This window comes from Trematomus bernacchii, unplaced genomic scaffold (assembly GCF_902827165.1).
Source record: "Trematomus bernacchii unplaced genomic scaffold, fTreBer1.1, whole genome shotgun sequence".
NCBI classification, from domain to species: domain Eukaryota; kingdom Metazoa; phylum Chordata; class Actinopteri; order Perciformes; family Nototheniidae; genus Trematomus; species Trematomus bernacchii.
In genome coordinates this window covers 1,941,026-1,962,882 of record NW_022987332.1, presented here as the reverse complement: position 1 = coordinate 1,962,882, position 21,857 = coordinate 1,941,026, and positions in this window count along the sequence as shown.

Sequence of the window (21,857 nt, the reverse complement as noted above, 5' to 3'; positions counted from 1 at the left end):
AGTCTAAAACATATCGTCAGTTTAAAGCTGTTTTATTGTGGAAAAGCCCGGAAGTTCTCAGGAAATCAATGCCAAGCTTTTATTCTGAAAAATCCTTTATCCGGTTAGCTTGTGACTAATGTTGCGTTTTCTGAATGTAAAGTGAAAATGACTTGGAGTGTTACACACAAACGTACGGACTTTAACACTACATCGATAGACGTTAAGATATTATTACTGCTGAATATTAAATGAAGGTCTAGTTGATCGTAGTGTTTACAGATACGTGAGAAGCTATGACGTCAGAGGGAATCTCCGTAAAATAAGAACTGTGCCGGAGCGGAACCACTAGGACTTCTAAACTAAGTATTACAGCTGTTTATAAGGTATTAAATAGAAAGTCATGACAGAGATAATGAGGAGAAAATGCTTAAGGAAGTAGGCAGAGAATATCAATGTCGAAATCATCTGTGCTCTCGCGATATCGAACCGGCAAATGAGTAGGGGGCCACCCACTATTTGCACAGCGGGGGACAACGAGACGTGGATAAAAAGGCAGGACGAAAGATAACTCACGCTCTTCCCTTCGCTGCAGCCTCCCTCAAGACAACACCGGCTTTGTCTCTCCATTCACCATGCTTGTTCTTTCACCACGTTACTTAATTAAACTACCCATTTGAACCTTTTCAGAGACTCCATTAGTCTCGTTATTTTAAGTTTCTTTCCTGGGAGCGAGAAGATCACAAATTATCAACACATTCCGCACAGCCAATCAGACGTACGAACTATTTTCTCCCACAACAGTCCCTGCTCTCTAGCAGGGACTGAAAAGCGGGTCTGACGAACTAATTTGAACTACTTTAGTTCCTGGGGCTTTTTGGTGTGAACGCAAATATATCGTAGTTCTGATGAACTATTGTGGGAAAAGTACTCCAAAGTACTCCGGTGTGAACGCGCCTATTGAGATCATAGATCTCTTTTTCAAGGGAGACCTGCAGCAAAGTGGTGTAAAGACCATAGAGAGGCGAAGTCCCTCCCTATCCGGTGGACCTCCATGGGACCTTATTTCGGAAAAGTTATGCATTGAAGTCAATGGAGAGAGAAAGATTATCTTTCGATCCCGTTTGAATTGTGCCACGAATTACACATATGATGTTTGTCAATTTAAAAGATAATTTTACAAGTAAAAAAAAATAAAAATGTGTCGTAAAACTGTGAAGTAACCTACATCTCCCGTCTCGCACCACACACCAAGACGGCCGTCACGTTGGCACATTTCACTTCTTTCAGAATGAGGCGAAAAGTATTAAAAGAGGTGAAAATCACTACAAGTCTGGGCATGTTGAGAGCTGTACATACACAAAAGGGGAGTTAGTCGGTTCGTAAGAGCCAGCATGCGGAACCGGGATTCTGGGATTTGTAGTCTTTCTAGTTGCGTATTTTTCATAGTCTTATATTTCAACAGTTTTACGACAAACTGTGACTTTTTTGACATGGAAATTATTATTTAAGATTGACAAACATCATATGTGTAATTCGTGGCACAATTCAAACGGGATCGAAAGATAATCTTTCTCTCCCCATTGACTTCAATGCATAATTTTTCCGAAATAAGGTCCCATGGGGCGGAAGTAGAAGGGCGGGACTTCGCCTCTCTATAGACTGTATATATAAATGGACGTAGTGTCCGTGACGTCACCCATAGGATTCTGCAGAGTTGCCGAGAAGCCCTTAGTAGGCGGAGTCGGCCACTAACGCCTGCTCCAGCCTGCTCCAAATAAGGGCAAAGAGGCGGAGCCGAGGCGGGACCTGCTGCCTCCAAACTGGAAGTAAACAGAGCTAGCTCAGGCTAAGACGCTAAGCTAACATGAAATACATGCATACCAAGTTACCGCGTGGCACTTTGGTTTTGATAAAACAGTGTAGTTCCCCTATATAAACGTTACATTCATAATCAAACGAGACAATCTGCAAGATAATTAGCTATTTTTTGTTATTCTTAATGCTTGTCATCACGTTAATAAAATAAAAGAAGTACTAATACATAGCAGAACAATTGTGGCGATGTTCAGCTTAATAAGCCTTGTTCAACATAATTTATTTAGCTAATACTCCAGCGGGCTGCTGGCGAACCAAGTCCGCGTTTCGCTACATTCCTTGATCTCCAGTTATAACGCCGGACTCCACCGCCCGGAGCTAACGGAGCCGCAGGGGGCTCCGGGATGCCGGCTGGAGCTGGACGCCGGCTGGAGCTAGCCCCCTGCGGCTCCGTTAGCTCCGGCGGCCACCACTGGGATAATTGGATCCCCTTTTAACATTTGCTCCCGTTTAGCATTATGGGCGTCATAGCCATATACTATAAAAGTCTTACCCAAGGCTGAATCATAAACTAAACTGTATATATATATATATATGTATAAAGGGTTACGTCCTTAGCTGGCTAATAAGCTACATAACAAGCTAAGCTAACAAGCACACAAACACCTGCTAACGGGGTTAACATGTATAATATTATCATTTTAGACTTCTTGGAAGTTCTGTTAGTACATTCAAGCGCACAGCACGACATTTTAATTGTCTGGTATTTGTAACAATATTCCCTAAAAGGCACAATCACCACGAACACGGCTAAAGGGTCAAGTACAGTAACTACAACTAACTAACATTGTAGCCTAGCAGAGTGGACATGTTGCTGACAGTGAGGCACGTACCTGTCCATCAAAGTGACCACGCCCTAATTTATGCAAAAACTTTAAGACCTAATATAAAGGGTCGCGTTAGAAAACAATTCTCTCACAGATTCATAATCATGAAGTTGGAATCTAACTATATCCATAATAATATGTATTGCATCCAGGGGTAGAAACATGTTTTTTTCTATGGAAATTGCTCCTTTCTGCAGTCATCGCCTATCGGCCAATATATGAACTGCAGTTTGTGGCACTTCCGTATTGGCGTCCCGGCTCTTCCCCAGAGTTTGCCGCTTGGTAAAGACTAGTATTCAATTCAGAAAGTGATTTTGAGTGATTACGTCAGATGACCTGTAAGTTATTGAAGAAATATGCTAATATTTCCATCAAAATATTAATATAAAAATATTTAGAGTATTACAATGCAATAAAAAGAGGTGTGTCTAATGCACCAAGTGTAGTTATTTGATCCATAGCTGATTTTGAGTGATTAGGTCACATGACCTGGAAGTTATTGAAGCAATATGCTAATTTCCCCATACAAATATTAATATAAAAATATTTAGAGTATTAAAATGCTATAAAAAGAGGTGTGTCCTATGTAGCCAGTGTAGTTATTTGATCCATAGCTGATTTTGAGTGATTAGGTCACATGACCTGGAAGTTATTGAAGCAATATGCTCATTTTCCCATCAACATATTAATACAAAAATATTTAGAGTATTACAATGCAATAAAAAAGGTGTGTCCCAGGGTTTCCGTTAGCCGGTAAAATGTATTAAAAAACGGTAAATTCAAAACCTGCCGGTCAAAATGTCCGGTAATAATTAGGGATGCTCCGATCGATTGGCCGCCGATCATTATCGGCCGATATTCACTCTTAATAGTTTGATCGGTGCTCTCTATAAAGGCCGATCAGGAGAGCTGGAACTGATCGATATGGACATAAACGCGAGTGAAGTATAACCGGACGCGAGAGAGAGATCAGGGGCCTCATTTATAAAGGGATATACACTCAAAAAATGGCGTACGCCAGTTTCTACGCAATGTTTGCGATTTATAAAATACTAACTTGACGGGAAAATGTGCGGTCCTCCACACAAACTCTAACCCAGGGGTACTCAAATACAAATCTTAAAGGTCCAAAAAAATTGTTTCAATAAGACAAAGGTCCGTTTATTACGGTCATTCAAACTTTTAAACAATTGCAACAAGATTCTTAACACGAGGTTGCAAAAACAAAAATAATCTGTATGCAGCAGTTTTCATTGTTATTGTGTCTGTGCTTGATCCCTCAGAGTCGCAGTGTAAGAGCTGCACAGTTATGAATAAAGGCAGCTGCACCCTCTTTCATTCAGCATTCCCATTATTGCTTTATAAATGTCTTGCCCCCTTCTGTGTCCACTGAGGTTCGTCAGGCCCAACACATCTTCAACAAACTCCCCCTTTGCCTCATCATAAAAACTCACAAACACCAGCAACTGAGCATTGTCAGTGGTGTCAGTGGACTCATCCACAGCTAAGGAAATGCACTGTGCATTTTTTATTCCATCACAAAGCTGCCAGTATTTATGTTCTTCTGGTTGCTGTGGAATCTGAGAGGGGGATTTGCTTGATTTGACCTGTTATTTCCTCTTTTTGTTTGCCTTCAAACATGGTCTCCATCACTTCAGTCATGCATTCTTTTATACTTCAGTTATTATCCAGTGGAATGCCCTTACCTACTGGCCTAGTTAAATCAAAGTGGTTACTTTTTTTTGACTGGGCAGTGTAGTTTTACACACCGTCTTATTTGACTTTCTCAGGACTTAAAACTGTTTTTTGGGGGCAGACCCCCACAAAGAAAAAAATATATTTACACACTTAAGGTCATCATCTTAACAGTTTTGTATGCTCATCCGTGAGCAGAGCATCAAGTTGACATGTCTATTACAGCTGAATGCGGCGATTACCATTTTGTTCAGCAAAACGCCTCACAAACTTATTAAGATCAACAGCTTTAGTGCGTTTTGATTCAATGCTGAGTACAGCCAAACTTGACAGTCTCTTCTCTGTCATTGTAGACCGCAAATACCTCATTCCTTCCGTACTTTGGTCCGAATGCTTCTCGTTTTGCGCCGTACCGTTCAAATGAAATCAGGGCCGGGGGAGGGGTTACAAGACGTGCGTCTTGTGCTGCATTCACTTGCACTCGGACATTAGAGACTTTCTCTCATCAATGTCCGATGAGACACAACTTTTCTTTCAAAACAAAGCTGCCAACTGGGGTGGCAGCTGGGGTGGCAAGGCCTATTTTTAGGGTGGCAGTTTTTTAGGCCACCCCATGCCACCCCGGTAGGTGAAACTAGGCTACTAGCTACAGTACAGATGCAACTAGATGAGCTGTTAACTCTCGCTCTGACTTTTTTTTTAAAACACACACGCATTTTTCCCACCCGCATTCCGCGAAGACTGTTGGTGGGGGGGAAAAACGCTGACGGGATGCTGAATGTGATTGGACCAATGCGTTGTCAGACACACACAGACAGCGGAACAGTCGGACATGCAGAGCGCTGTTTGCAGTGGACATAGCGGAGAATTTTGACTCGTTGCGTTGTGGCGATGTCTCGCAGATAACACAGATAACACAGATAATACAGATAATACATATGAAAAGTAGAATTTGCTCAGAGTCCAGAGACAGTTGTGGTTCGGTCCGGATCCGGACCGGAGTCCGGACTTTGAGGATGCCTGCTCTAACCCAGTGGTTCTCAACTGGTTAGGCCTCGGGACCCACTTTTTACTTGGTCAATACATCGCGACCCAACATTTTGAAGCACTCAAATCTATTCAACAAAAAATCGTGCTGTAATATATACGCTTTTCAGAATACAATATTAATAAAAGTGAAGTACAGTACATATATCCCTTCACAGAACTAAAGTATGATTTTAAAAAAGGTTTAATGAGATGATGGAATCAAAGCTGAACTATATAAAAAGGCACACATGCTGAAAACCCAACCCCAGCAGGGGGGTCTGGGGGGATTCTCCCCCAGGAGATTTTTAGAAATACTAACATAAACTACGCATTCTGGTACACTCTGAGAAGAAAATAAATAAATCTATTACTACCCGACATATTAATAATATTTTATGCCATTGTTTATTTTTCACTTAGTTCTGACAGCTTGCTGAGAGAAGAGTAAAGAGGAGATAGTCTGTGTGACTTACTTTAAATTGTGGGTAAGGGTAGATAGCTCCCATTGTTCTGTGACCTGTCAATCATCAAACCGGGGGTCATATTTCATTATGTGTTCATTTTTATCTGAAGTTGTACCCATAGATGTATAAAGAATAGTTCTACCGCAGTTATTCTCCGTGGGGACTTCTGGCAACAATCTTGATTCTGATTGGCCAGAAGACTCGAAAAAACATCAGCAGAGATGTTTTATTGAGAAGATGATCACTACGTGACAGAAGTTTTCAAAACCATTTATGGTCTCCGGTACTTCCAGTCCAACGCCTACTGCATGCACAGCATTAGAAAATCGGTCCTTCAAAATAAAAGTTTGCATTTTTTCCCAAAAAAAGAAAAAAAAAATTCCAATTATTTTTTTCAACTTTTTTTTCTTCACTCACACATCCGCGACCCACTTGAAACGGGTCCGCGACCCACTTTTGGGTCGCGACCCACCAGTTGAGAACCACTGCTCTAACCCATGCGTACGCACTAAGCACAAAAACGGGAGAGACGAGAAACTGCGACACCGTTGGCAGAAGGAAGAATGGAGAAAAATATGTGGAAATAATACCATAAATAAAATGTTACCTCTCATTTATCATATATGAAGAAATCCTTTTCAAACATTGATTAACCTGTTACGCACGGCCCCCCCGGTACCGGGCGGATAAACGCGTCATTTGCAGGAAACAACGTCTAAGGAATCTTAATATTTAATAAACTATGAATGTTTTATATCCATGTAACGGGAAGAAACTCAGCTAACTGATCTTTTTAATTTTTTTTAAAAACCCACAATGCTAACACTCAGCCTCTGAATTAGCCACGAGCGAAAAAATGTAACCTAAAACGGCACTTAAACTCACAATAACTCCCTTATTACTTATCCTAGATGCACAGCCAACCACTCGTTTTTGGTGTCCTGGAGACACAGAATCTGTGTAAAAAACCTCAACACTCAGTGATAAACATTTGCGACGCTATAAACGAAAGCGTACATCATAACATGTGGAGCTAGGTAGCTAGAAACGCTAACATGGCTTACCGTGGTCAAAACTGGTCTTCAATGGCATTACAACGATAAAAAAACGATGCTGCAGTTAATCCATAGGTTCATCCAATGTATCTGTGCCCTCTTTGAAATTATTTCTGATAATCCATAAGCAATAAAACTGCTTTTTCGTTTCCAAATGCCAGAGCTAGAGATCGCTTCACTCTGCTGCACATTTACATGCGCGCAGCCCCCACCTTTTCTCTTCACAACGTGTGTGTGTGGGAGCCTCCCCCTTCGATTCTATTGGCTCTAACGGTTAGAAAGAGGTGTCAACCATCAAAATCGAGCAAGGGGGGGGCCAGAGATATGGAAAAAAAAACATTTTCACCCAAATCACCTCAGAGGTGGGGTGGTTTTGGCTAAACCTCTCTAAAAAGGTCAAATGTCACTTGTTTTGCATCAATCTTGATACAGGGTACTTATTATATGTTGTACTTTGGATTCCTAAAGCTTTTAGTCTACTAACCCATCATCCAAGGGTAGTTTTCACTATCTGTAAAAAATAATTTTTGGACGGACACTATAATTTACAGTTTTTTACTATGTAAAATCTGAATTTTCTTTAAAATAAAAAACATTTATATTGATTCTGACACTTCTACATCCAACTCACAGATGTAACCTTGCTTTGATAAAATAAATTATTCATATAACCCTTTTAGAAGTTAAGTTGTAGTCATTTGTTTTGGGCATGTCATTTTCGAGCCTGAAACATGAAAAACAGGCTAGGTGCTTAACAGGTTAAAGCCAATCTTAAAATGATTAAACAAACGCCTGTTTGCGACTCCTCAGTGCACACAAAAACATAACTTGCATCACAGCTGTGTATATCACCATTCTTTAATTAAATGTTTGATAAGTGCATGCAGATCACAGTACAGTAAAACACGTACACAGATACATTATTTTGTATTTTTATTAAATTTGACAATGTCAATTTCACTTTCCACTACGTCCACCGTTATTTTGCACAACCAATGGCAGAACTTTATTGAGGCCTGTAATTAGTCGACTACAGGTATCTTGGGTCAGTCTTGTCTTCCAAAAATCCTGTATCGCTTGCATCAGCTCCTGCTTCGAGCCTGGTTTAGCCTCCTTCCGAATGAAGTCTTTCATCAAGTGCCAGACCAACTCGATGGGATTCAAATCCGGAGATTCGGGTGGAGTTTTAACCCAGTTTATTCCCTCAGCCGCAATTGCAGCTGCAGCCGCGCTGTGTTTCGGGTCATTGTCTTGGAAGAAGCGGTGATCCGACCCAAAATGTTCCCTGGCCGTAATTTCCTTAAAATGAAGTCCGAGTTCGACATTTTAATTCATGTCCTGCCAACACTGGCAGGACAGAAGGCGACACGCCCGTTCTAAACCGTGTCCCTCACTCCTCACATCCCAAGCTGCATCCCCAAAAGTGTATTATGTTGTTACATCGTTTCAGATGTTATGTTTCAGTTGTGCTCTTGATAAACCATTAAAACAGTAAAAACACGTTCAGTTTCCTTTTGCTTTTTGTGTCTCCTGTTCACCAAAACATACCCATCTGTGATGGATAAAGAAAGTAATCCAAAAGTAATCTAAAAGTAATCTGATTACGTTACTTTTTTAAGACACGTAACTGTAACTGTATTCGGATTACTTTCAGAGCCATGTATTCAGTAATCAGTAACTGATTACATTTACAAAGTAACCCTCCCAACCCTGTTCATATCGCAATATATTCCAGAAGTCTGAAATGCAAAACATTTCCCACATTAGGGCAATTCACCTATACTTAACCCCAAATAAAAGAACCCAATAAAAACAGTTGTTAAATAATAGTGAAGTCACGTTGTAATAACAATAACTCATCTCTCGGTTTGAGTGTTCTTTTTCTGCTTTGCCAAAAGCCACTGTGTCAAGTGTCTAGTGACTATTTCTCTTAGCGGATGCATGTCAATTGAAATCAATACAACTATTTTTTAAATCAATAAAAACATTTTCTAAATCCATAAAAGCATTTAAATTAAGATTGGGAGTCATGTCGTTACTTTGTTGAGAATGTGGCCATGTAATAAGCGGGATAATTTGCAGCGACTTTGTCATTGTGGGGAAAAATAACACCCAGGGATCAAGATCCCTCCGCTACGCGTCAGGATCCTGATCGTTTTAATGAAGTTGAATACAGAATATTCATATTTGTCAGTGATTTCATGTCAATTCGGCGAACATAAACATAAATGATCGTGGTGAAGATGATGATTAAATTAGGATTAAAAATCGAGAGCCGGCTGCATTTCCTCTCGTTCGTTTTTTTCGACTAAACAACATTATTTTGTTAAATAACAACATGGTGATGTTTTGTAAATGATTACATGTCTTATTTAGCACAGACTATGATCCTATCCGTGACATATGGATCTTAACAAAGATCCGCTATACAGTAGTACCAGACATACTGTACATCCAGCTTACTGTATCGAAGTTGATTTCACATGAGCTCCAGTGTGGAACCCCACTGCACCCACTGGTGGATCAATGATCCATTGCAGCTGGCTTCACAATAATTAAATGTATTTATCATGGGGGCGGTCCTGCCCCCAGACTGGGGGCAGGATCTTCATCACGGGCCTTTCACGGGCCATTCACGGGCCATTCACGGGCCGACCACGACCCTCGCGTTTCAAACTGTCCTAAATAAGCTGCTACATCTGTAGCAATAATACATATGAGATATATTTTGTACATGTCTCTCTCCAGTACCGACCGATAACGTCGGAGCTTAATGGTACCACGGTCTTTAATAATTCAGCCCTGGGGCTCGGTACCCATCCCTACACATGACTGGCTCGGCGGCCACAGGTTGTTTATCCTTGACAGTCGCACAGTGGGCACACACTGAGAGTTTTCATATTCAGCAAATGTGTACACGCTTCACTGCAGACCTCAAGAAGAAATAAGACTTACGTTAACTCACAGCAAAACTTACTTTACTTACTAATTTACTCACGGTAAAAAAATGCACTCCCTATTCCATTGTCATGAAGGTGGAATCTAACTATATCCAGAATAAGTTTGATTGGATCCAGGCTAGAAACATGTTTATTTCTGCTGTAAAGTTGGGCATTTTAACATGGGGGTCTATGGGGATGGATCCTTTGTGCATCCATCCCCTGTTGGCCACTAGAGGAACTGCAGTTTGTGGCACTTCCTTCTGGGCTCTGCGCTATAACGCGCTGATTGGCTGTGGGTGGGCCAGACGTGCATGTGGGTGGGCCCAGGCACACCCGGGCCCACCCACAGCTACGCCACTGCTTTGGAGCAGACTACAGAGACAAGGTAACCATGTTAGCATTTTTAGCTACCTAGCGCCACATGTTTTGATGTCTGTTTTTGTTTATAACGTCGCGATTTCGTATAATTGAGTGATAATGAGGGTACCCTTCGATTCTGTGTCACCTCACGATGTCATGGATGTGGAGAAAAGATAAATAATAAGGTTTTGTGAGTGATTTTCGGTGCAGTAATCTGTTAGCATTTTTCGCTCGTTGCTAATTCAGAGGCTCAGCGTTAGCATTGTGGGGGTTTTTTTTGATTTTTTTTTTAAAATGATCAGTTAGATGAGTTTCTTCCCGTTACATGGATATAAAACATTCATAGTTTATTAAATGAACATGCCCTCAGACACTGTTTCCTGCAAGATGTTGCGGCAGTGCCCCGGTACCGGGGTCTCTCGGGCTTAACAGGTTAAAGTGGACCTACAGATGTAGCAGCTTATTTCAGACTCCAGCTTACTGCTTCCTGCCTGCTACCTGCCTAAGACCTGCCAAAGACCAGTATCTGGGAATGTTAAGCCCTCCCACTATTTTCCAAGAGGGCGTTGCCAGATTTTCAATTTCAGGATTTAACCAGGAGATGGCGCTTCATTCACAAAAACAGGAAGACAACTTTCATGGACTTTCAGTTTTGTTTAGAAGAGCATTTGAACACATCAATATTTTAGATCAAATAAAGTATATCTAATCTTGTAATTCAATAATATATAGTCTTTATATATGAAATAACTATGGCCAAACTAAGACTTAGTTTTTCAAAAGAGAAAATGCAGATATTATATAAAAAACTCAAGTTAAAATCTTGTTTTTAATGCCCCAAGAGCAATAAAAACACTTGGTAAAAAAATACAAGCTGTACTTATATGTATTTAATATTAATAACATAATGATTAATTTCAGATGATAATACTTTTCAGTGTCTGTCTCATGCAGCAGCTGACCCGGCCGACAGTAAAACTAAACATTTATAACTAGTTTAGGTTGTTTGAGAGGTAATTAAAATAGCTAAGGGTGATGATCTGACTTGAAGTGTGTGTTTTTGCTCCTAATTAAATGTGTACAAGATGTGAAGTCAACAGGTATTCACTCAGAGGGGGGTACTGTAGCTACTATTTATTTTCAAATGCATATAGGCTCAGTCAAGAATTTGAATGGGATGGGGAGACGTGTGTGATTAAAAATGAGTGTCCAAACTATGGCCAAACTAAGACACTTAGTTTTTCAAAAGAGAAAATGCAGATATTATATAAAAAACTAAAGTTAAAATCTTGTTTTTAATGCCCCAAGAGCAATAAAAACACTTGGTAAAAATATCCTGAGTGAGGCTTTCATAAATTGCATTTAGCTGACGCTTTTATCCAAAGCGACTTACTATTTAATAAATGATAAATGATTATTCATAACAAATATGAGTGATGTGTGATTATTATTCATGCTATATACTGATATAGGGCTAAGTAAGCAATCAATCCTGCAAATTAACCCTTAGTTGTTCAATATATTTATTCAGACAATGTGAGTAGAAATACAGAAATTCTGCTCCCACCTAAGGCCAACGTTGCAATATTACAACATTTCCCTAAAAACGTACCAAAACGTAAACATTTTTAAAACTCTTTCATTTCTGCTCAAGACAGCCATTTGTAGCATATGGGAGAATGGTGATGTGAACTCAACACGTAGTCACTCAGAGGGGGGTACTAATTATTTTCAAATGCGCATAGGCAATGCTATCTATTTACATGTACTGTAGGCTCTTTCAGTCAAGAATTTGAATTTGAATGGGATGGGGAGACGCTCTGCCAACACTGACCCAATCTTCTGCTCCTTACAACCCACTCACTGCCTATGTTTTAACATTCGTACATTTCTGAATGAGGCCTAACATTCCGAGGTTATTCTGTATTTTCTGAGTTCTTGGTCATTTTCCACGGGGGCGTTGGGAGATGGCACATCAGCATAAATACAGCGCTGTGACACCACACCTCAGCAGGAGCCGAGGTAGCGTGCAAACCATAGGCGGCTACCCTGAGTTAGGAATTTCATGCTTAGTCACACTGCAGATGGCCGTTTCCAATTTAAAATCAGATTTTATCACACTGCAGCATGCACTTCTTGATTCCAAACTGCTATTGAACAGTAAGAAAACCAAAGCAATGCTTTTTGCTCCCAAGTCAGCGTCCTCCTCTTGCCTCTCCATTGACACCCTTGATGACGTTTCTGTTGAGTTTGTTGATACCTACAAATATCTGGGCTTTTGGTTGGACAGTAATCTGAACTTTAAACACCATATTGAAGTTTTAACAAAGAAATTGAAATTCACTCTTGGCTTCCTTTACAGACTTAAATGTTGTTTTTCAATTTCATCCCGTAAAAGGTTGGTCTCTGGCTTATTCCTGTCCCAGCTGGACTACGGTGATACAATCTATAGATTTGCCTGTCCCACTGTTTTGGCCAAACTTGACCCACTTTACCATGCTGCACTGCGTTATATATCAAATGCACCCTATAGGACTCATCATTGCACACTGTATAGCCTAACTGGATGGTCCTCACTTACTATGCGTAGGATGCAGCACTGGTTTTTATTAATGTATAAAGCCATTTTAGGTAAGCTTCGCTGTACATATGTGTCAGATTTGCCCCAGTTTGTGACTCTTACAACCTCAGATCCAGTGCCTGGATACGGTTCCAGGTTCCTGCTGTGCGGACTGAGGCTGGAAAAAGGAGTCTTTCTTATTATGGTCCTTGGTCTTGGAATGACCTTCAATCAGGCCTAAAACTGATGGCACTTGTCTCTATATCATGTTTTAAATTGAAGTTGTCTGAAGTCCTCACCACCAGCTGCTCTTGCAGTAACAGGTAGTGTACTTTTCTTACTGTCCTAATGTGCACAATGTAGTGACTGCTTTTTCGTCTTTTGTTTTCTTAGTTATGTTCTCTGTATTTTATATGTTTGTGTTATGTGTAACGTTGCTGCCTTCTTGGACAGGTCAGCATTGAAAATGAGATTTTATCTCAATGTTTTTATCTGGTTAAATAAAGGTTAAATAAAAAATAAAAAGATACTGCACATACAGATGGATCAGCTTATTTCAGACTCCAGCTTACATACATTTCCCGCCTAAGGATAATACTCCCACAGTGCAGCATAATGTACAGTATCACACTGTATTACAAATTCAAAGTAAATGACTGTGGGTAATACAGCAATTTACTGCCTAGATTACAGATTTTGTTTACAGTGTATGTTGCATGTTTTAAATGTATTGTATTTACTTGTTTAAAATGAAATGTGTTTTAGATTGACTTTTAAAATCTAACTAACTACAGATGAAAAATAGCCTCTTGGCTAACTCTAAGAAGAAAGGGTAGACATATCTGTACTCTTAGTGCCAAGTAGCTAAGCTATTCATTCGCAGAAATGTAAAGTGATCTAACTAAGTTCTATTCATATTCTTGATGGGAAGAGCAGTGTAAATGGGTGGCCTATATGCATTTGAAAAGCAATATAAATCACACAGTTAGTATACAATAGGCTTTACAAGCACCATCGATAACCATTGCCTTCTCCAAATCAAACCAAGGTATCTTGGGTCAGTCTTGTCTTCCAAAAGGTTTGTGACAAGATGTGAAGTCAACAGGTATTCACTCAGAGGGGGGTAGGTACTAAATGCCACCCATTTACATGTAGGCAAACAAAGTCAAAAATCAACATACAGTAGGGGGGTGGGGGGTGGTGAACGGTATGGTCAATGTTTGTAAACACAATCCCCAGGATGTGTCCTTATCAAACCAAAATAGAAAATGCAGATATTACACTCAGACATCTGAAAAGTCTATGTTAAAAAGCCTCAGTCACCTTAATTCATGTAATAAAAACATCTCAGGTCAGTAACACTGAAAGCTAAATGTGCAATATCATGTTCAGCTATGTTACTATTTATAATGTTATTGTTGTTACAACAGAATATGTTTTTCTTTATATTGAAGTTAAATGCATCAATCTGGTGCACTTTGAGGGCAAAATTAAGAGATTTATGGATACCGCTGGAAAAAGCTGCAGTACATATGCCGAGCCTGTACGTAGCGCTGTAACTTCCTCCACAAAAGCAGCCTTCTGTTTATTCAACGTGGTGGGGGCCGAGGGAACCGGGCAGAGTTTTTTGCCGGTCAACGTGTGTGAAAGTTTAAATCTTCCTTATTGAGCTTTAAAACAAATGAATAACGACTATATATAATAATAAAATAAACACCGGCTGTTGTTATGCCTGCTGTAACGTTAAATTACTCCGTTCTCCGCTTGTAATTATGCCGTTACAAGCTTCATAGTTGTATTTATCATCTAAATGTCTGAATATTCTGAAAGCCAAGACTTTGTTTATTTGAAATCAGATGAAAACAAACTGTAACGGACCCTGCCGTGTTATCTATGATTACTATATGCCTTACTGTACATTCATAATTTCAGCCGGAGGGAGGGGGGCGGCGCTGCGGAAGGGCAGATTGCGAGTGAGAGGTGCCTGTCATCTTCCCTTTACAAGCTTTAACATTACATCTATAGACGTCGAGATATTATTACTGATGAATATTAAATGAAGGTACAGTTGATCGTAAAGTGTTTTCACATACTTGGGTAGCTATGACGTCAGAAGGAGTTACCGTAAATGAGAACTGCCGTAAAAGTGTTTCTAGGATTTCTAAACGAACTATTACAGCTGTTATAAAGCATTAAATAAAAAGTCATGAAAGAGATAAGGAGGAGAAAAGGTTTAAGGAAGTAAGCAATGAATACAAAATGTCGAAATCCTCTGTTTCACGCGATGTCGAACATTGAAGACAGAGGACGGCGGTCCCCCAATCTACACAGCGGGAGAAAGAAGAGCATAAAGCAGATCAGAGGAGACATCACGATCTTCCCACATTAGGGCAATTCACCTCACCCCAAATAAAAGAACCCAATAAAAACAGTTGTTAAATAATAGTGAAGTCATGTTGTAATAACAATAACTCATCTCTCGGTTTGAGTGTTCTTTTTCTGCTTTGCCAAAAGCCACTGTGTCAAGTGTCTAGTGACTATTTCTCTTAGCGGATGCATGTCAATTTAAATCAATACATACAACTATTTTTTAAATCAATAAAAACATTTTCTAAATCCATAAAAGCATTTCAATTAAGATTGGGAGTCATATCGTTACTTTGTTGAGAATGTGGCCATGTAATAAACGGGATAATTTGCAGCGACTTGGTCATTGTGGGGAAAAATAACACCCATCCTGATCGTTTTAATGAAGTTGAATACAGAATATTCATATTTGTCAGTGATTTCATGTCAATTCGGCGAACATAAACATAAATGATCGTGGTGAAGATGATGATTAATTTAGGATTAAAAATCGAGAGCCGGCTGCATTTCCTCTCGTTCGTTTTTTTTCGACTAAACAACATTATTTTGTTAAATAACAACATGGTGATGTTTTGTAAATGATTACATGTCTTATTTAGCACAGACTATGATCCTATCCGTGACATATGGATCTTAACAAAGATCCGCTATACAGTAGTACCAGACATACTGTACATCCAGTTTACTGTATCGAAGTTGATTTCACATGAGCTCCAGTGTGGAACCCCACTGCACCCCCTGGTGGATCAATGATCCATTGCAGCTGGCTTCACAATAATTACATTTATTTATCACGGGGGCGGTATCAAGTCAGACTGGGGGCAGGCTCTTCATCACTGACCTTTCACGGGCCGTTCACGGACCGTGCACGGGCCAACCACGACCCTCGCGTTTCAAACTGTCCTAAATAAGACACTACATCTGTATCATGCTATATTTGAATAATATATTGTAGGGCCATACCTATATAAGGTATATTTATACGTTTTATTTTTCAAAATACCAAACAGATCATGCATTTTAGCCATACCTCATTTCGCTCTATTTTGCTCTCCTCCACCCTGTCTTTGCATGCGCTGCAGCTGACCACGCCCCCCTGCAAAGGAGGGGGCCGAGTTACGAGCGTCGTGTTACCATGCTGTTACCATGCCACGGCAACCTCTCATTCCCCTGATAGGTCAGCTCCTCCGTCCTGACGTCAGAGAAATGTTCAAATCTGGATCAGTCTGTATCCGATCCGTTGCAGCCCCGTTTTTAAAGATTTGGGTATGGAGCAAAAGAGAGAGGGTTGTGTTTTCTGACACTTGGTGAGTTCCCTGGAACACCGGGGACACATATTCATGTGTAAAAGACATACAAAAGTGCATTTTGCATCATAGGTCCCCTTTAACATTTCTGTCGGTGCACAACACAATGACTAGCCTATTTAATTACATACTTTTCTTTTAATTTCCATGGCCATCTATGATAGATGATTTGACCTCGACCTACTTTTTCCTAGCCTAGAAGAAAATATAAGTACAAATTGGCTCATCTTACCCCAATTGGCTCATCTTACCCCACTCTCCCCTATCAACGTACACACAACCGCATCATGAATGCAACATGTTAAAAGAAAAGATACACCTGTCAACTTATTTGTAAATAAAAAAACAACAAAAAACATCAACATTGATGATACTCATGTTAGACTGTCTATTATTTCACGCAAATCCTTACTCAATGAGGGGATCTAGCTGTACTTTATCACTGTGCAGCACCCATATCAGAGAATGAGTAAGCTATGGCTACATTTTGTCATTGTAATAGCTAAGTATTGCATGCACTATACAGATGCCATAGGCATTGCCATTGTTTTATCTTACATTATCAAAACTGTCATATGATTTAGAATACCTCAATATGCATACAATCTCATTAAAAAGTTATTTTGTATGCAATTAGAACATTGTGATTTGCATTTACCATTGCAGTCACTGTAATATTAAACATCATAGCACTAATTTCAGAGGGCAGACATGTTTGCAAATGTAATTAACTTTTGCCTGAGTTAATCTTTGCATGAAAACTATTTAAACTCAAAATCGAATTATAGTAATAAAGTATAATAAAACAAAACAGAATGGCTCAAGTATAGGCAAATCCAAACAACAGGCTACATGCCATGTGTGTCCTGACACCGCAATCAACTTACTCTTAGAGGTGTTTAAATAAATATATATATACAGTACCAGTCAAAAGTTTGGACACCCCTTCTCTTTCAATGGTTTTTGTTTATTTGAATTTTGTTCTACTTTGTAGATTAATACTGAAGACATCAAAACTATGAAAGAACACATGAAAATAAAAAATCCAGAATATGATTTATATTTTAGATTCTTCAAAGTAGCTCCGTTTTGCCTTGAGCTTTGCACACTCTTCGCTTCTCTCAGTCAGCTTCATGAGGTCGTCACCTGGAATGGTTTTCAATTAACACGTGTGCCATTTGTGGAATGACTTGCCTTCTTAATGTGTTTGAGGCCATCAGTTGTGTTGTGCAGAGGTAGGGTTAGTGCGCAGTGGAAAGCCCTATTTGAATACTGTTGTAATCCATATTATGGCAAGAACCACTCAACTCAGTAAAGAGAAATGACTGTCCATCATCACTTTAAGAAGTAAAGGCCAGTCGATCCGGAAATTGTCAAGAATTTTGAATGTTTCCTCAAGTGCAGTCGCAAAAACCATCGAACGCTATGATGAAACTGGCTCTCATGGAAAGGAAGAGCAGGAGTTACCTCTGCTGCAGAGGATAAAAACACAAGAGTTACCAGCCTCAGATACCGCAAATTAAAGCACCTCAGATTAGAGCCCACATAAATGATCACAGAGCTCAAGTAGCAGACAATCTCAACATCCACTGTTCAGAGGAGACTGCGTGAATCAGGCCTTCATGGTCCAATTGCTGCAAAGACCCACTACTGAGGATGAACAACAAGAAGAAGAGAATTGTTTGGGCTAAGAAACACAAGGATTGTTTTGAAACTATTCAGACTCCACACTCAACTGTACCATTAATAATCACAAATCACATCTGGACATTATGCACACTTGTCAAAGCCTCTTTTGGACAGAAAATCCATCTATTCTGAAGAAATAAACCCTTCAAACCTCTAAAACACCAATGACTGTAACCTTCCGGCAAAGCATTTGTCATAGCATGCACAAACAAATAAAAAAACTGTTCCCAGTGCAGTGCAGAGAGTGGGTGGGGGGTCTGGGGGGTTCTTACCTGTTTCTTTCACATCCTGCAGCGCTGCTGAAGGCAGGACGGCACACAGTCTGCACCTAAGATCCGTTAAAAAGAGATAGTGAGGCAGGTGAGACGGTAAGGGAGAGTGGCAAGCAAAGGGAGAGCTGCATCTCTTCTCTGCATACTGAGCCCAAAAGGAAAAGCAGAGCAGAGTGCTGCACAGTTCCCTGCTCCACTCTGTGTGTGCCGCTGCGTGTGTGTGTGTGTGGCATCTTTTTGTAAGAAAGATGCTGCAACTGTATATGGCATCATATCTGCTTAACTGTGGCTGAGACCCCTCAGTGAAACACATGAGAGTCCTACTTTTGCATACATTTAAAAACTCTGATAGAGGAAGCCAATTTGTCTTCAAAGAGTTAATTTGTAATTATATTTTCAGTTGGTTTTAAATGTTGAATCAGAAAGAAGATTCAGGTTTAATTTAGGGTTAAGGTTAAATGTGTTAAGTCTAACAATATTCTACGTTGTCTTACCGTCAACCAGAGGTGGGAGTAAGTCCTACATGTGCAAGTCATGAGCAAGTCTCAAGTCTTGACATACAAGTATCAAGCAAGTCCCAAGTCACTGTGGTGAGAGTCAAGCAAGTCAAGTCAAGTCATTGCTCAGGTCAAGCAAGTCAAGTCAAGTCATACGAAATTCTGATGAATAAGCCCAGTTTCCGCATTTAAATCAGTTAAAAGACAGTGGTTATGAAAATGGATTCAACCCACACTATGATCTTCATTACATACACAGTTAATCATTTGAAATCTAATTTAGACCGATGACAATCATATTAGATTCATATTAACCCTAGAACTGCAGACAATATAGCTAGGACTCAGTCAAAAAGTCTGTTCAAAAAGGCAGAATTCCAGGTAAGAAAATCATATATGGCATTTGCCATTACACATATTTAATTTAAATGTCTGTTAACACTAGAACCGCCAACAGCGTCAGCACCTACATAGACATCATTTTCAAATCATTTAATTTGTTCCTCTTCATCATTTCCTTATAAACTAAGTAGGACGATTTAAAACTCAGTTAATTGGGTTCATTTAGAAATTGCTTCAGTTTATCATCATAACAGATCAAAAAGTTCAGATTCATTTTACAATAAATCAAATAATGATGCACTTCTACAAACAAAAACAACATAATTAAAACATTTAAACAAACTACTAAAAGTAGATGAACTACATTATTCAACAGTTTACAGCAACTTCTGATAATAACACAGGGGAAATAAACGAGGCATCTCTTTTCCTCTCTCTCTCTCTCCCTCCCTCTCCTGACAGCCCGTCAGTATCAGGGTTAGTACAAATGAATCCCTTGGCGGTTCTAGTGTTCATTTACCGTTTTGTCTTCTCTTTGCAATGCTTACTCGATTTGAAACCAAGTCTGACGTAGCTTAAACTTAACGTTAGCTTTCTAGCTAACACAACACATTCACGCACCTTTCTCTGTGGGTTTTTTTGTAGTGACGAATGAAGTTGGATGTTGTGGTGGTCGTGTCACTGATCTTTGTGCTGCAGACCCTGCATACCGCTGTTCTCTTCTTATTAGCGTCATCAACAACATAATCCTTGAATCCAAACTTCACTATTTTTGGAGTAACGCTAGCCGCTGCCATGTTAACTGACGTTCCTGCCGTCTAGTGGGTTGCCAGGTTTGCGCGCACGGCGCTATAATCACCCAATCACATTTTTCATTTTCAAGTCATCCGTCTCAAGCTTAAGTCGAGTCTCAAGGCATGAATACCAAGTCAAAGTCAAGTCAAGTCTTTTATCAATGTTAGTCAAGCAAGTCTCAAGTCCAAAAATATGCGACTCGAGTCTGACTCGAGTCAAGTCATGTGACTCGAGTCCCCACCTCTGCCGTCAACAGTAATGCACCTGGGAAGTTTTTGTCCACCAGTCGTGTCTGATTTAAGATTAGGAATAGGTGTCCTTAGGCAAGATACCAAAATCCAAATTGCTCCTGACAGTGTAGACAGCAAGGAGATAATGTGATGAGGAGTGTGTGAATGTGTGTGAATGGGTCAGTGCTGACTTGTGTTGTGAATATTCTTGGGAGTCGGGAGGCCTGTTAATGTATTCCGGCAAATTACTCAGACCTACTAATTGACCTAACAAAAGTTATTGAGTCTTTGTAAGTTTACTGCTTGGCTCAGATCCACCATCGTCAGCAAGATCTCACCTCTATTAACTCCTGGAGAACCAGGTTCAATTAACTGCTGTTTCAATTCAGACGACCCGCTAAATCTGTTTAAGTGATCCCGAAGGATTTTGATATCAGTAATGAGGTGTGGCCCTACCTAAGTGTGAGTGTGGCAGTGTGCATTTCTTACCTTTCAAGCAGGAGAGGATAGCGCAGATGTCTTTTAAATTGTCCCAATCCAAAAGGTGGGATCAGTTTATTTGAAGAAAAATTGGTCCACACTTGAACAGGGTTTTACCTTCTCTCGTTACAATATGACAACAATATAAAACATATCATGCGGTGGTCATTTTCTAATCTGAAACCTTAATTCATAGTTTAGACATTAAAGTCTTCCGACATAATCCAAAGAAATCTCCTCACGGATCGAAGGTGCTAACATTCACACCTATAGCCTGACAACATTCAGAGGCAGTTCCTCATAAATGGTCAGTAGGATCTAACAGTTTCAAACTTTCATCCAACAATTCACTCAGCATTCAATAAACCTGATTTAAGCAATATTTACCAAGTTTGAGAGAACCTTATCGAGGGAAAACCCAGCTCTCCAGGGAGAGAGCTTACCGGGAGAGAGCATACCAGGGGAACCCCCCCCCCCCTCTCTCGAGTTTGTTCCCTCTCTGCTAGTGAAAAACCTAAAGACACCTCCTCCATACCCATATTTGTGGAAACTGGGCATGGCCTCTGATGTACAGGACTGGACTTGTCCAGACATATTCTATGGCTATGGCATAAGACACACCTTCCCATGTTTGTGTAAAAATGTCATGACCTCTAGTGTGCAGGACTGGAAAATATTATTCTCGGCTATGGCATAAACACCTTTTTGGGGCCTCAGGCCTAGCCTCCACGGGAACGAAAACGGGTTGTATCCGCATATTTCTCTTGCGTATAGCCCTTTAAGCTACACGACGCCGTAACGGAACGGTAGAAACGGACCCTGCAAACGACAACGGGTCCAAAGGTGGATAGATCTGGGAACGGAGCGCTCTGGGGGGTCCAACGGGGCCGTGTGGTAGCCTATACGGTCATCCGTTTCTGATCATGACGACGCAATAGCCCCGCCTCTCCCCACCCTCTGCTGCTCACCCCCCGCAAAAGTACACTGCACACTGAATTCAGATTATTTATCTTTATCTCGATATGGACATAAACGCGAGTGAAGTCTAATCTGACAGGACGGAGACACGCAGCTCCTCCCGCTGTGATG